This window comes from Coregonus clupeaformis, chromosome 34, assembly GCF_020615455.1.
Source record: "Coregonus clupeaformis isolate EN_2021a chromosome 34, ASM2061545v1, whole genome shotgun sequence".
Lineage (NCBI taxonomy): Eukaryota > Metazoa > Chordata > Actinopteri > Salmoniformes > Salmonidae > Coregonus > Coregonus clupeaformis.
In genome coordinates, this window is record NC_059225.1 from 35,295,345 (window position 1) to 35,310,484 (window position 15,140).

At 42.1% G+C, this 15,140-nt stretch overlaps 1 pseudogene; it reads left to right on the plus strand.

The window, feature by feature from the left end:
- Positions 1-758: 758 nt before the first annotated feature.
- Positions 759-1,147, plus strand: LOC121549758 (annotated as a pseudogene).
- The last annotated feature ends 13,993 nt before the right edge of the window (positions 1,148-15,140 follow it).

The window sequence follows — 15,140 nt, forward strand, 5'->3', positions numbered from 1 at the left end:
TGTGGAGAAGTGCAGCTATAGTGAGGGGCAATTTACCGGTTTGGTCAGGGCCAGCATGAGGTATGAAGTTTATCCTGTGTCGGTGAGTGTAGCTATTAAGTTAAGTTTGAGCATCTTAGCAATACAATGTTTTCTATACAGTTATCAACATTCTACAAGGAAAGAGCCACTTAATCAATTATATAATCATTAACCAGAGTACCCCGGATACCAGACTTCGATGAGTGATAACTCAGTTCTAGAATGTTGTCATTGATGAGAATTAATCAAAAAAATCTAGCAACATTCAACATTTACAAATTTTCAAAGGCAGAGTATTTATTTATTTATTCAGAGTGGTACATGCATTCACTCAGTCTTGATTTATAGGATCGTTCCCACTATATGATTGGTATGTCAAGTGATAAAATCCCAAGTTATCTATTCAAAGTTTATTGAAAAACTGCACTTACTGTAAAATATTCTACAGCTGTAATGTCATCAATCAAATCAAACTATTTATATAGCACATTTCTTACAACGAATGCTTTTCAAGGTGTTCACAGTTGTTGGATGGGGCGTTGTCTGTAAAGTGGGGCACAGATAATGAAGAGGAGGGTATCAAGGCATTCAAAATGGCTACAGGGATGGATGTGCAGGAGTCAGGGCTTTGGGTCACAGGGTCTGGGATCCTGAGTGACTCAACGGATGGTCTGGTGGGCACCACAGCAGTGGTGGAGGTCAAGCTAGCAGTGGGAACGTTCGTGGAATACTTGCTAACAAAGTTATTTATTGGCAATATGTCACACAAACAAATCTACTACTCAGACAAATATAACGACGAACACTATGAATACAGTCATGTTGTGTTGCCGCGGGAGATGGTGAAACAAGTCCCCAAATCCCACCTGATGTCTGAGGATTAGTGGAGGCGAATGGGAGTGCAGCAGTCTCTTGGATGGGTGCACTATATGATCCATGAACCTGAGCCTCACATTCTGCTGTTTAGGCGACCACTTCCGAAGAACTGATCTATGCATTCCTTAGAACATTTCTTCCTGTCAACGTTCTGTGGTATTCATTGAATACCTGCTCCCCTACCCAAGTTATATTGTCTGCTGTGCATGAAGCTGTAGTTGTCTCAGCAACCAAGCTCAGTCTGATTGCATGGAAGAGGTGAACTGTCACTGTGGCATTGTGGAATTTAAGGGTTATATACAAATATGTTGCTACTAGTACTACGTAAAAATGTATGCACATATGACTGTAAGTCGCTTTGGATAAAAGCGTCTCCTAAATGGCATATTATTATTATATTATAAGTGTCCGTATGATGCAAGGGACCTTACCATTGAAGAAGCAGTGAAGTCCAAGGATTTCTATATTCAGGTGGAGGGTCTTACAGCCTCCGTGAAGATCATCTTTACTGGCACCAGGTCCAAGGGCAGTTCCACATCACTGGAAGGGACACTTGCTTCTTCATTGTGTGGACCACCAAAGGCTCCATCACTATCCCCATCCAGTGTGACGACCTCATATTGCTGGATTAGAGGAGTTTTTCAAGGACCACATGCTCCCAAAATTGGCACTGCAACAGTGAACATCTGTAAATATATTGTAAATTGTTTTTGCACGAATCAGTTTTTGTTCTTACCTTGAGGTTTTATTCCAATCAGTTTTTTGGGGGACACTGGATCAGCGTTCTTGTCGCACCTGGGATTTTTGCCATTTCTTCAAGGCAAAAGTGCTCTAGCTCCTTCAAGCTGGATGGGTTCCGCTGGTGTACAGCAATCTTTAAGTCATACCACAGATTCTCAGTTGGATTGAGGTCTAGGCTTTGACTAGGCCATTCCAAGACATTTAAATGTTTCCCCGTAAACCACCCGAGTGTTGCTTTAGCAGTATGCTTAGGGTCATTGTCCTGCTGGAAGGTGAACATCCGTCCCAGTCTCAAGTCTCTGGAAGACTGAAACAGGTTTCTCTCAAGAATTTCCCTGTATTTAGCGCCATCCATCATTCATTCAATTCAGACCAGTTTCCAAGTCCCTGCCGATGGAAAACATCCCCACAGCATGATGCTGCCACCACCATGCTTCACTGTCTGGATGGTGTTCTTGGGGTGATGAGAGGTGTTGGGTTCGCGCCAGACATAGCGTTTTCCTTGATGGCCAAAAAGCTCAATTTCAGTCTCATCTGACCAGAGTACCTTCTTCCATATGTTTGGGGAGTCTCCCACATGCCTTTTGGCGAACACCAAACGTGTTTGCTTCTTTTTTTCTTTAAGCAATGGCTTTTTTCTGGCCACTCTTCCATAAAGCCCAGCTCTGTGGAGTGTATGGCTTAAACTGGTCCTATGGAAAGATACTCCAATCTCCGCTGTGGAGCTTTGCAGCTCCTTCAGGGTTATCTTTGGTCTCTTTGTTGCCTCTCTGATTAATGCCCTCCTTGCCTGGTCCGTGAGTTTTGGTGGGCGGACCTCTCTTGGCAGGTTTGTTGTGGTGCCATATTCTTTCAATTTTTGAATAATGGATTTAATGGTGCTCCGTGGGATGTTCAAAGTTTCAGATGTTTTTTTTTTATAACCCAACCCTGATCTGTACTTCTCCACAACTTTGTCCCTGACCTGTTTGGAGATCTCCTTGGTCTTCATGGTGCCGCTTGCTTGGTGGTGCCCCTTTCTTAGTGGTGTTGCAGACTCTGGGGCCTTTCAGAACAGGTGTACAGTGGGGGAAAAAAATATTTAGTCAGCCACCAATTGTGCAAGTTCTCCCACTTAAAAAGATGAGAGAGGCCTGTAATTTTCATCATAGGTACACGTCAACTAAAATCCAGAAAATCACATTGTAGGATTTTTAATGAATTTATTTGCAAATTATGGTGGAAAATAAGTATTTGGTCAATAACAAAAGTTACTCAATACTTTGTTATGTACCCTTTTTGGCAATGACACAGGTCAAACGTTTTCTGTAAGTCTTCACAAGGTTTTCACACACTGTTGCTGGTATTTTGGCCCATTCCTCCATGCAGATCTCCTCTAGAGCAGTGATGTTTTGGGGCTGTCGCTGGGCAACACAGACTTTCAACTCCCTCCAAAAATTTTCTATGGGGTTGAGATCTGGAGACTGGCTAGGCCACTCCAGGACCTTGAAATGCTTCTTACAAAGCCAGTCCTTCGTTGCCCGGGCAGTTTGTTTGGGATCATTGTCATGCTGAAAGACCCAGCCACATTTCATCTTCAATGCCCTTGCTGATGGAAGGAGGTTTTCACTCAAAATCTCACGATACATGGCCCCATTCATTATTTCCTTTACACGGATCAGTCGTCCTGGTCCGTTTGCAGAAAAACAGCCCCAAAGCATGATGTTTCCACCCCCATGCTTCACAGTAGGTATGGTGTTCTTTGGATGCAACTCAGCATTCTTTGTCCTCCAAACACGACGAGTTGAGTTTTTACCAAAAAGTTCTATTTTTGTTTCATCTGACCATATGACATTCTCCCAATCCTCTTCTGGATCATCCAAATGCACTCTAGCAAACTTCAGACGGGGCCTGGACATGTACTGGCTTAAGCAGGGGGACACGTCTGGCACTGCAGGATTTGAGTCCCTGGCGGCGTAGTGTGTTACTGATGGTAGGCTTTGTTACTTTGGTCCCAGCTCTCTGCAGGTCATTCACTAGGTCCCCCCGTGTGGTTCTGGGATTTTTGCTCACCGTTCTTGTGATCATTTTGACCCCACGGGGGTGAGATCTTGCGTGGAGCCCCAGATCGAGGGAGATTATCAGTGGTCTTGTATGTCTTCCATTTCCTAATAATTGCTCCCACAGTTGATTTCTTCAAACCAAGCTGCTTACCTATTGCAGATTCAGTCTTCCCAGCCTGGTGCAGGTCTACAATTTTGTTTCTGGTGTCCTTTGACAGCTCTTTGGTCTTGGCCATAGTGGAGTTTGGAGTGTGACTGTTTGAGGTTGTGGACAGGTGTCTTTTATACTGATAACAAGTTCAAACAGGTGCCATTAATACAGCTAACGAGTGGAGGACAGAGGAGCCTCTTAAAGAAGAAGTTACAGGTCTGTGAGAGCCAGAAATCTTGCTTGTTTGTAGGTGACCAAATAGTTATTTTCCACCATAATTTGCAAATAAATTCATAAAAAATCCTACAATGTGATTTTCTGGAGAAATAAATTCTCGATTTGTCTGTTATAGTTGACGTGTACCTATGATGAAAATTACAGGCCTCTCTCATCTTTTTAAGTGGGAGAACTTGCACAATTGGTGGCTGACTAAATACTTTTTTTCCCCACTGTATATATACACTGAGATCATGTGACACTTAGATTACACACAGGTGGACTTTATTTAACTAATTATGTGACTTCTGAAGGTAATTGGTTGCACCAGATCTTGTTTAGGGGCTTCATAGCAAAGGGGGTGAATACATACGCACGCACCCCTTTTCCGTTATACATTTTTTTGAATTTTTTGAAACAAGTAATTTTTTTCATTTCACTTCACCAATTTGGACTATTTTGTGTATGTCCATTACATGAAATCCAAATAAAAATAAATTTAAATGACAGGTTGTATTGCAACAAAATAGGAAAACCGCCAAGGGGGATGAATACTTTTGCAAGGCACTGTAGTTAACGTAAGTTCAATCACAAAGGCTGGTCTGAGTGCATCTCCTCACAGTTTCATTCAGTAGTACAACACAATTCACATTGCATTTTATCATGGGCACGGTGGGCATTTATATCTGTGATGTTAAAATTATTTCTTACACTCTTTTTTGTGTGGAGCTTTCTTTTCTGGTAAATGCAGGATAAGAGAGACATCACCTCCAGCAGATCTCCTTGCTGAGGGTGGCGTTGATCATGCACTGCTTCTCATGGGGTGAGCCTGATGTTCCGCATGTCACGCCTCATGTCTAAAACATGGGGAAAGGGGACATAAAGTCAACATTTTGATGAATCTACAAATTCAATGTTTTACACAATATTGTATCATATTTGATGAGGTACTGACCTGTTTGTCCACAGGCTCGAAGTGCTGTAGTCTCCACAACTGGACGCTCGCGCTCTGATCACACTGCCACAGGATGTCCATTCATCAGATGGTCTGAGGGATGCACTTCTTTTCGACTGGAAAACAAAAATAAATTTGGTCAGTGGTGGGTCTTTTTCAATGCTGTTTCAATCTTTATCTGGACAGAAAACACATTGTTTATCATAACACAAAACCACCTTGGACAATGTGACAAGTGGTCTCTCAACACCCAATCCTCATGCCTCATTGTTTGTTCTTGTTTCCCAACCAGCTACTTCTCTGATGAGTGGGTCTTGGAGGTTTACAAGTGCACAGCAAGTCTGCACCAGTTACTATAGCAACGCAGACAAGGTGGGATGAATCTCAGGATTTTGAAATATTTCAGTCAAGCATCTACCCTCTCAACATGACTCCTGTTTCTCGCTATGTCTTTTGTGAGATGTATCTCACTTTCTGTTCACCTACCGTGGTTCAGGAATGGAGGAATGTTCACATTGACTTATGCAGGCATGAAGCTTTGGATCAAGAAGCTTTGTCTGCCAAAATCATGTCTCCAGACGTGAAGATCTTCTCAAACCCCGACTTCTGGACAATGGCTTTGTCTGACACATATCCTAGATAAAGATCACTGCAGTATGTTATCACCGCATTAGGTGCAACTCCCAGGAGTAGCTTGAACGAATGCATTGAACGGAACACAGTAGGTTTGCTTCTGCTGATCCATCGGACTTGGAATAGCAACTTCTATGTCAGTACAGTCAATGACCATCCTGCAGTTTCTGCTGAACCCCTGAAAAGACACAGGCGAAGCACGTTTGGTTCTTCTCCGGACTTCGAACAGTCTTCATGATGCTAATGAAAAAAAAACATGTGGATCACGTGAATGAAAGTGATGGTAACATTGCTGACAGTGCCTGCACTACAATATAATATTTGAGCCAGGTGCAAGTTGGTGTAGCTGTGACGCAACTTCATAACCGCCATAAACACTTGATCCTCAAATGACAGCATCTCGACCCCCCTTTAACGTTCCAAGTATTCAAAAACGATGTTGAACATGTTTTTGTCTGGAAGTCCTGTTTCCATGCGAATATCTTTATCAGACAACTGTGGTGCTGAATACCTGTTGCAGGTATACAGCTGATTCTCCTGTAGAACCTTCAACTGCGTTAATGTTTCCTCAAGATGCACCTCAATGAGAACATTCTGCAACTGTGCAGACAGCAGCCTCCTACATTCTTTAGCAGCTGAGGGGCCTGGAACTTCATTGTCTGCCGTGGTGGATGTGTCTGGATCTTCCTCTTCTGCCATGGTATCCGGTCCGCCCGTCTGAAAGACACATTTTGTTTACTTTTACTAGCCGTGAGGTCACTGAGGAGGACCAACAGTAATAGGGGGATGGTCTAAAAGGGACTGACATGCAGGGATGTAACATAAGGATTTTGGGCACTGGCCAGCAGACCAAGATTTCTACATTCAGGTCCTAAATCTGTGGCATGCGATGTTTGTAAAGGCAAGATTTCACTGCTTTGTCAGGCTAGTTTGGTACATTGTCTACTAGCCCAATCTGAAAAGTACTAGACTCGGGCTAGCTTAATTACTAACTTCACAGGTCATTTGATTAGTCATGTACAACAGATGCACTCGTGGAACAAAACTTTTTGTGTTTTGTATGGAGAAAACATTGAGCCCACAAGTCCTTTGCGAGCTAGCTAGCCAACTTTAGCTAAAAAGCTAACTCGCCAACCAAGGTGCCTAACTAGCTAGCCCACCTGGAGATATTTAGCTACCTAGGTAGTTAACATTAGCTCACCGTTCATGTAGTCAGACTTTTCTAAGTGGTGACATGCTAACTAACCAACTATCATTGCCATGGCGCCGGCCTAACGTTAGTTAGCAAGTCTGACTACATTAATGGTGAGTTAACGTTAACTAGCTAGCTAAATATCCCTTCCCTGGTGGGCTAACGCTAGCTAGCATGTCACCACGTGAAAAAGTATGACTACACAAACCGTGAGCTAACATTAACTAGCTGGCTAGCTCACTAAAGACTTGACAATAAAAAAGTCACATCAGATGTACTCGTGGAATAAAACCCAATTTGGTGTTTTGTATGGGGAAAACATTGAGTCCACAAGTCCTTTGTGAGCTAGCTAGCCAACCAAGGTGCCTAACTAGCTAGCCCACCAGGCGATGTTTAGCTAGCTAGCTAACATTAGGCTGGACACATTACATTTCTAACAACGCTTTTTTAGGATAAAAACTAGTTCATTGCATCCGCCATGGAGCCCAATTTCATAATTATACCATATGTCCCAGCTGCTTGCCGTAGTTTTTAAGTAATCAAGAAACAAAAGGCCTTATTTTAGGGCATTTTTACCCTGCCAGCTCATATTAGTTCTATTGAGCACCATGGCACAATTTACATTTTAGTCATTTAGCAGACGCTCTTATCCAGAGCGACTTACAGTTAGTGAATACATATTTTTTTTTATACTGGCCCCCCGTGGGAATCGAACCCACAACCCTGGCGTTGCAAACGCCATGCTCTATCAACTGAGCTACATCCCTGCCTGCCATTCCCTCCCCTACCCTGGACGAATTGTGCGCCGCCCATGAGTCTCCCGGTCGCGGCCGGCTGCGACAGAGCCTGCATTCGAACCAGGATCTCTAGTGGCACAGTTAGCACTGCGATGCAGTGCCTTAGACCACTGCGCCACTGAATGTTTTACAACTCGCCTTCTGAATGTTTTATTCCCAGCCCATTGTTCTATGTCACAATGCCTGCTTCGCTATTGTTGACAATGAGACCTGCCTAGGTTGAAGCAATTGCTGGTAATTAAAACGTCAACAACAACAAAAAATGTATCATGGAACTCTGAGGTCGTCCCATTGTTTCCTCTAGGGGAAATATAGGTATGTCTGTCTATTTCGCCAAATATCTAGCAATGTGAATATTTCGATTTTTTTTCAAGTCGGGCACCATTTTAATCATGAGAATCTCCTCTTTCTAATTATGTAAGGCTGGGCAGTGTACTCCGTTGTCATCGATCGCTAGAACAGAAATAGAAGTTACACATTTTTTCCTAGTTCCTCGTTATGCAGACATAAGCACAGTTGACACCATCGAGGTGTGGATGTTTACTTTCTACATGAGTTGTTATTTTTCAGTTTCATCCTAAGAACAGATTGTAGTGGTAAAATGAAAAGGAATACATTTTTTTGGTGCCATCTAGGCTAAATGGAATTCTAAGCAGAATTCCAGTCAACATAGGCTCTGCGAACATTCGATTAAATTAATTTGCTATGGGCTCGCGCTAGTGTTCCAGCTTAGCCAACATTCTATTGCCGTTTTTCAGCCTTGGGTGATTTTTGACTCGTTCTATTGTCCAGCCTACTAACATTAGCTCACCGTTCGTGTTGTCAAACTTTTCTAAGTGGTGACATCCTACCTGACCAACTATCGTTGCCATGGTGCTGGCCAAATGTTAGCTAGCAAGTCTGACTACACGAACAGTAAGTTAACGTTAACTAGCTAGCTAAATATCCCTTCCCTGGTGGGCTAACGTTAGCTAGCATGTCACCACATGCAAAAGTAGCTGGCTAGCTCACTAAAGACTTGTCAATAAAAAGGTTACAACAGTCATTATGTTAGCCTATGCTGGTTTTCTTTTTACTTTTAAGGATGATAACGTGCGTTGTACACGTAACTACAGTCGGTAGGTATGTAGCTAATTTTCATAAGCACCTAGCTAAACACAGATCTTTGACCGAACCAAAATTGCTTTTTAGCAGCTAGCAAACAGGGCTTACCTTATCACACAGCTCCAGTGACGACTCTCCAATACAGAGGTAGGAAAACTATTAAATGCACATGTGTGCTTATCAGAGCAGTGGTTGCAATCCAGTACATATCACAGAACCATCCTTGCTTCTGATCGACGGAGATACCTAACTAATGTTAGCTAGTTCACAACAAATGCCAGGCAGAGGGTAATTCAAGAAATTAAAACATTCTAAGGTAGCTAGCTAGATACAGTGCCATCATCCCCCTTTGCGATTTTCCTATTTTGTTGCATTACAACCTGTAATTTAAATTGATTTATATTTGGATTTCATGTAATGGACATACACAAAATAGTCAAAATTGGTGAAATGAAATGAAAAAAATAAATAACGGAAAAGTGGTGCTTGCATCCCCTTTGCTATGAAGCCCCTAAATAAGATCTGGTGCAACCAATTACCTTCAGAAGTCACATAATTAGTTAAATAAAGTCCACATCTGTGCAATCTAAGTGTCACATGATCTCAGTATATATACACCTGTTTTGAAAGGCCCCAGAGTCTGCAACACCACTAAGCAAGGGGCGCCACCAAGCAAGAGGCACCATGAAAACCAAGGAGCGCTCCAAACAGGTCAGGGACAAAGTTGTGGAGAAGTACAGATCAGGGTTGGGTTATAAAAAAATATATGAAACTTTGAACATCCCACGGAATCCATTATTCAAAAATGGAAAGAATATGGCACCACAACAAACCAGCCAAGAGAGGGCCGCCCACCAAAACTCACAGACCAGGCAAGGAGGGCATTAATCAGAGGCAACAAAGAGACCAAATATAACCCTGAAGGAGCTGCAAAGCTCCACAGCGGAGATTGGAGTATCTGTCCATAGGACCACTTTAAGCCATACACTCCACAGAGCTGGGCTTTATGGAAGAGTTGCTAGAAAAAAATAAGCAAACACGTTTGGTGTTCACCAAAAGGCATGTGGGAGACTCCCCAAACATATGGAAGAAGGTACTCTGGTCAGATGAGACTAAAATAGAGCTTTTTGGCCATCAAGGAAAGCGCTATGTCTGGCGCAAACCCAACACCTCTCATCACCCCGAGAACACCATCCTCACAGTTAAGCATGGTGGTGGCAGCATCATGCTGTGGGGATGTTTTTCATCGGCAGGGACTGGGAAACTGGTCAGAATTGAAGGAATGATGGATGGCGCTAAATACAGTGAAATTCTTGAGGCAACCCGGTTTCAGTCTTCCAGAGATTTGAGACTGGGACGGAGGTTCACCTTCCAGCAGGACAATGACCCTAAATATACTGCTAAAGCAACACTTGAGTGGTTTAAGTGGAAACATTTAATGTCTTGGATTGGCCTAGTCAAAGCCCAAACCTCAATAATAATATGCCATTTAGCAGACGCTTTTATCCAAAGCGACTTACAGTCGTGCGTGCATACATTTTTGTTTATGGATGGTCCCAGGGATCGAACCCACTACCTTGGCGTTACAAGCGCCGTGCTCTACCAGCTGAGCTACAGAGGACCAATTCAATTGAGAATCTGTGGTATCACTTAAAGATTGCTGTACACCAGCGGAACCCATCCAACTTGAAGGAGCTGGAACAGTTTTGCTTGAAGAATGGTTAAAAATCCCAGTGGCTAGATGTGCCAAGCTTATATAGACATACCCCAAGAGACTTGCAGCTGTAATTGCTGCAAAAGGTGGCTCTACAAAGTGAATAGTTATGCACACTCAAGTTCTGTTTTTCTGTCTTATTTGTTGTTTGATTCAAAATAAAAAATAATTTCCATCTTCAAAGTGGTAGGCATGTTGTATAAATCAAATGATATAAACCCCCCAAAAATCCATTTTAATTCCAGGTTGTAAGGCAACAAAATAGGAAAAATGCCAAGGGGGGTGAATACTTTCGCAAGCCACTCTAATTTGAAAAATGCTAAACAAGAAGACACACGAGAAACACAATATCAATTATTTACCAGAGAAACTAAAAAGGCTATAATATCTACTTGCTACTTGTCGATGAGTTTGCATTGACAAATGTGCTTGAGGGATGACATCAAAGTTTGCGACAAGATGTGTAGTTCTGTATGATAGCCACATTAGCGGATAATTAGAATTTTTTTGGGGGGGGGCCATTTACAGGCAAATATATTGATAAAAGTTATCAAAACTTAAAGCCAGGGTAAGCCTACACGAAACACAAACCTTATATGAAGTAGTTCTAAAATCCCTGACACAAAAATGAATGGTGAGAAAACGATTGGAACAATTTCTGCGTTTTACCGCTACGTTTTGGGGTATTATGACTCATACTGTGGGACTCAATAGCCTAACCCTTTAATCATAGCCTATTGTTACTTTGTGTCTCTAAAATTACAATGTTTCCATTTCTATAGTCATGTGACAAAGAGTCCGTTTTAACTGAAACTCTAATCAGATCAATTCTATCCACATGAAATGTTTTATTTTCATAACTGGTCAGAATTCGATATGCGATATGCATATAGATAATATTCTGCCCATATCAACAAATGTATTTTAGGCCATATAAAGAACAGCTACGCATGATTTAATGAAAAGCAGCAAACAGACACAACATTGTTTCACATTCTTTAATAAAAGAAAACAGGCAATATGCTATACAGCTGGCTTCACATTTTCCCTGCCAAATAGGTCTACAAGGAAACTCAACGTATCTTAACGAAGTTGATTCCTCGAGGGGGTCTGTGCGCTGCGTAGTACCTTCCACAAAAAGTTTTGATCGACAAAAAGACACGCAAGCATGTTGTGTACAGGCGTTAGCGTTGTAACAGGAAGTTAAAATTGAGGAAGTAGACGGAATTTTCATTGAAGGATGACTTGATTTCTAATCTCAATGGATTTCCGGAGAAGACCATTTCCGCCATTCTTTACAAAACTATCCTACACATGCCATATGTTCTTTGTGTATTTATTGTAGGGGGATACATTGTGAATAAAACGCAAGGAATGTCTTGTACAATAATAACAATTAAAACATTGTTATGTCCTTGTGATAGGAGAGCAAGAATGGGAGAGAGAGAAGAGTAGAGAGACTCACTTTTCGTCAGTGCTTAATTGCTTTTAATTAAAAGATAGTTAATTAAATGAGATGCCTGAGTTGACATGCCTGACTTCCCAGCTTTAATGAGGTTGATAACTGTGTTCTTTTTAATTAAGTTCCATTGTTTGTCTTTGACAACCTGTAAATATATTTTCAGCCAATGGAAAGAGAAATGGAAAGGGATTGCAAATTGCCTGTGATGGCCTAGGCCCTTTGTCGAAAACACGTCGCCCCTTAGTGTGTTCAAAAAGGCAGAAAGACACCAGGTGTCAGTCACATGTTAACTATATTTATTTTGCAACAATTAAGAGTCTGTAACCTGTATCTACTGTGTGATTTAATTGTGTGCAAAAACCAATGCCACTCAACTCGTAACGTTTCAAGATATTGTGGTTATCTACTACATTGCATTTAGACTCCAACAACCCTGTCCACTAAAACAGTATTGTATCCTCAGTGTTCATCTCAAATAGCTACACATATAACTGCTCGCATTAACCTCATTAAGAAAATAACTGCTTACAATAGATGTTCCACAAGGACAATTATATAGCATTGCACTGTATTGAGAAGACGATCCAATTCCAATAAACAATTAAGCAATCCAGTACAATAGTGAATTTAGGGTGAGCTTGAATGACATGGAAAGGCCCACAGTTGAGAGGCATTCTCAAGGACAAGTATGTCCTTGAACATGAGGAACACAATTGTGGTCTACTAAATTATATGTTCTTTAGGACAACAATATACAGGAAGGAAGAGTAGGCAAAGAAAAATGACAATGTTTAGAGAAGGTTTGTCAAGGATCGCAATCTCAGCCTCTTTTGAGTTTGCAAGAAAGGCATTTCACTGTACTTGTGCATGTGACATTAAAACATAAAACAAAAAAAATGGAAACTATATGCCACTGAATAGTATATACAGTACATGTACAGTGGGGAAAACAAGTATTTGATACACTGCCGATTTTGCAGGTTTTCCTACTTACAAAGCATGTAGAGGTCTGTAATTTTTATCATAGGTACACTTCAACTGTGAGAGACGGAATCTAAAACAAAAATCCAGAAAATCACATTGTATGATTTTTAAGTAATTAATTTGCATTTTATTGCATGACATAAGTATTTGATCACCTATCAACCAGTAACAATTCCGGCTCTCACAGACCTGTTAGTTTTTCTTTAAGAAGCCCTCCTGTTCTCCACTCATTACCTATATTAACTGCACCTGTTTGAACTCGTTACCTGTATAAAAGACACCTGTCCACACACTCAATCAAACAGACTCCCACCTCTCCACAATGGCCAAGACCAGAGAGCTGTGTAAGGACATCAGGGATAAAATTGTAGACCTGCACAAGGCTGGGATGGGCTACAGGACAATAGGGAAGCAGCTTGGTGAGAAGGCAACAACTGTTGGCGCAATTATTAGAAAATGGAAGAAGTTCAAGATGACGGTCAATCACCCTCGGTCTGGGACTCCATGCAAAATCTAACCTCGTGGGACATCAATGATCATGAGGAAGGTGAGGGATCAGCCCAGAACTACACGGCAGGACCTGGTCAATGACCTGAAGAGAGCTGGGACCACAGTCTCAAAGAAAACCATTAGTAACACACTACGCCGTCATGGATTAAAATCCTGCAGCGCACGCAAGGTCCCCCTGCTCAAGCCAGCGCATGTCCAGGCCCGTCTGAAGTTTGCCAATGACCATCTGGATGATCCAGAGGAGGAATGGGAGAAGGTCATGTGGTCTGATGAGACAAAAATAGAGCTTTTTGGTCTAAACTCCACTCGCCGTGTTTGGAGGAAGAAGAAGGATGAGTACAACCCCAAGAAAACCATCCCAACCGTGCAGCATGGAGGTGGAAACATCATTATTTGGGGATGCTTTTCTGCAAAAGGGACAGGACGACTGCACCGTATTGAGGGGAGGATGGATGGGGCCATGTATCGCGAGATCTTGGCCAGCAACCTCCTTCCCTCAGTAAGAGCATTGAAGATGGGTCGTGGCTGGGTCTTCCGGCATGACAACGACCCGAAACACACAGCCAGGGCAACTAAGGAGTGGCTCCTTGAGAAGCATCTCAAGGTCCTGGAGTGGCCTAGCCAGTCTCCGGACCTGAACCCAATAGAATATCTTTGGAGGGAGCTGAAAGTCCGTATTGCCCAGCGACAGCCCCGAAACCTGAAGGATCTGGAGAAGGTCTGTATGGAGGAGTGGGCCAAAATCCCTGCTGCAGTGTGTGCAAACCTGGTCAAGACCTACAGGAAACGTATGATCTCTGTAAATGCAAACAAAGGTTTCTGTACCAAATATTAAGTTCTGCTTTTCTGATGTATCAAATACTTATGTCATGCAATAAAATGCAAATTAATTACTTAAAAATCATACAATTTGATATTCTGGATTTTTGTTTTAGATTCCGTCTCTCACAGTTGAAGTGTACCTATGATAAAAATTACAGACCTCTACATGCTTTGTAAGTAGGAAAACCTGCAAAATCGGCAGTGTATCAAATACTTGTTCTCCCCACTGTACATGTTGGTCTGGACAAAGGTTGAGTACACCTTCGAGATGAGGCTCTCTCCAGCTCATTCTCTCTGAGTATCATGCTCACTTCTCTCTCATTCACGTCACTCCATGAGGCTTACGGTTTTCTCTTTTCCCCCCTCTTTTTCGCTCATACCCACACACGCCAGAGTTGGAGTCGATTTGAGTCTAACGTTTTCCGTCCTGAAAAGAGTGACTTCAATTTGAATTGACCCAATCCCTGGCACACACACACACACACACACAATGTCTGTATTACACTTACACACAAAGGAAAAACAGAAAACCAAAAGGTTGAGGAGGTGGAGACTGGTTATATCTGGGCTGAAAATAATACAATTACATTTACATTTAAGTCATTTAGCAAACTCTCTTATCCAGAGCGACTTACAGTTAGTTAGTGCATACATTTTCATACTATTAGAGCTCCAACTGAGAGGAACAGAGAGAAAGTAGGAGGCTGGATAAGATAATGTTGTGTCAAAGGTGACTAAAACTGACATTTTGGTTCTGACTGTGTTTGGACTTAAGCCTCCTGAGTCTCCAATGTGCATGACCTCTCTTCACCACAGGACATAGTAACATCTCTGCCCCATATTGCTCCTGGCCTCTGTACAGACTAACCTCTCTCTCATCATGTCCTAAGCAATGTGTGAGTGTACTGTAGGTGTGTTTG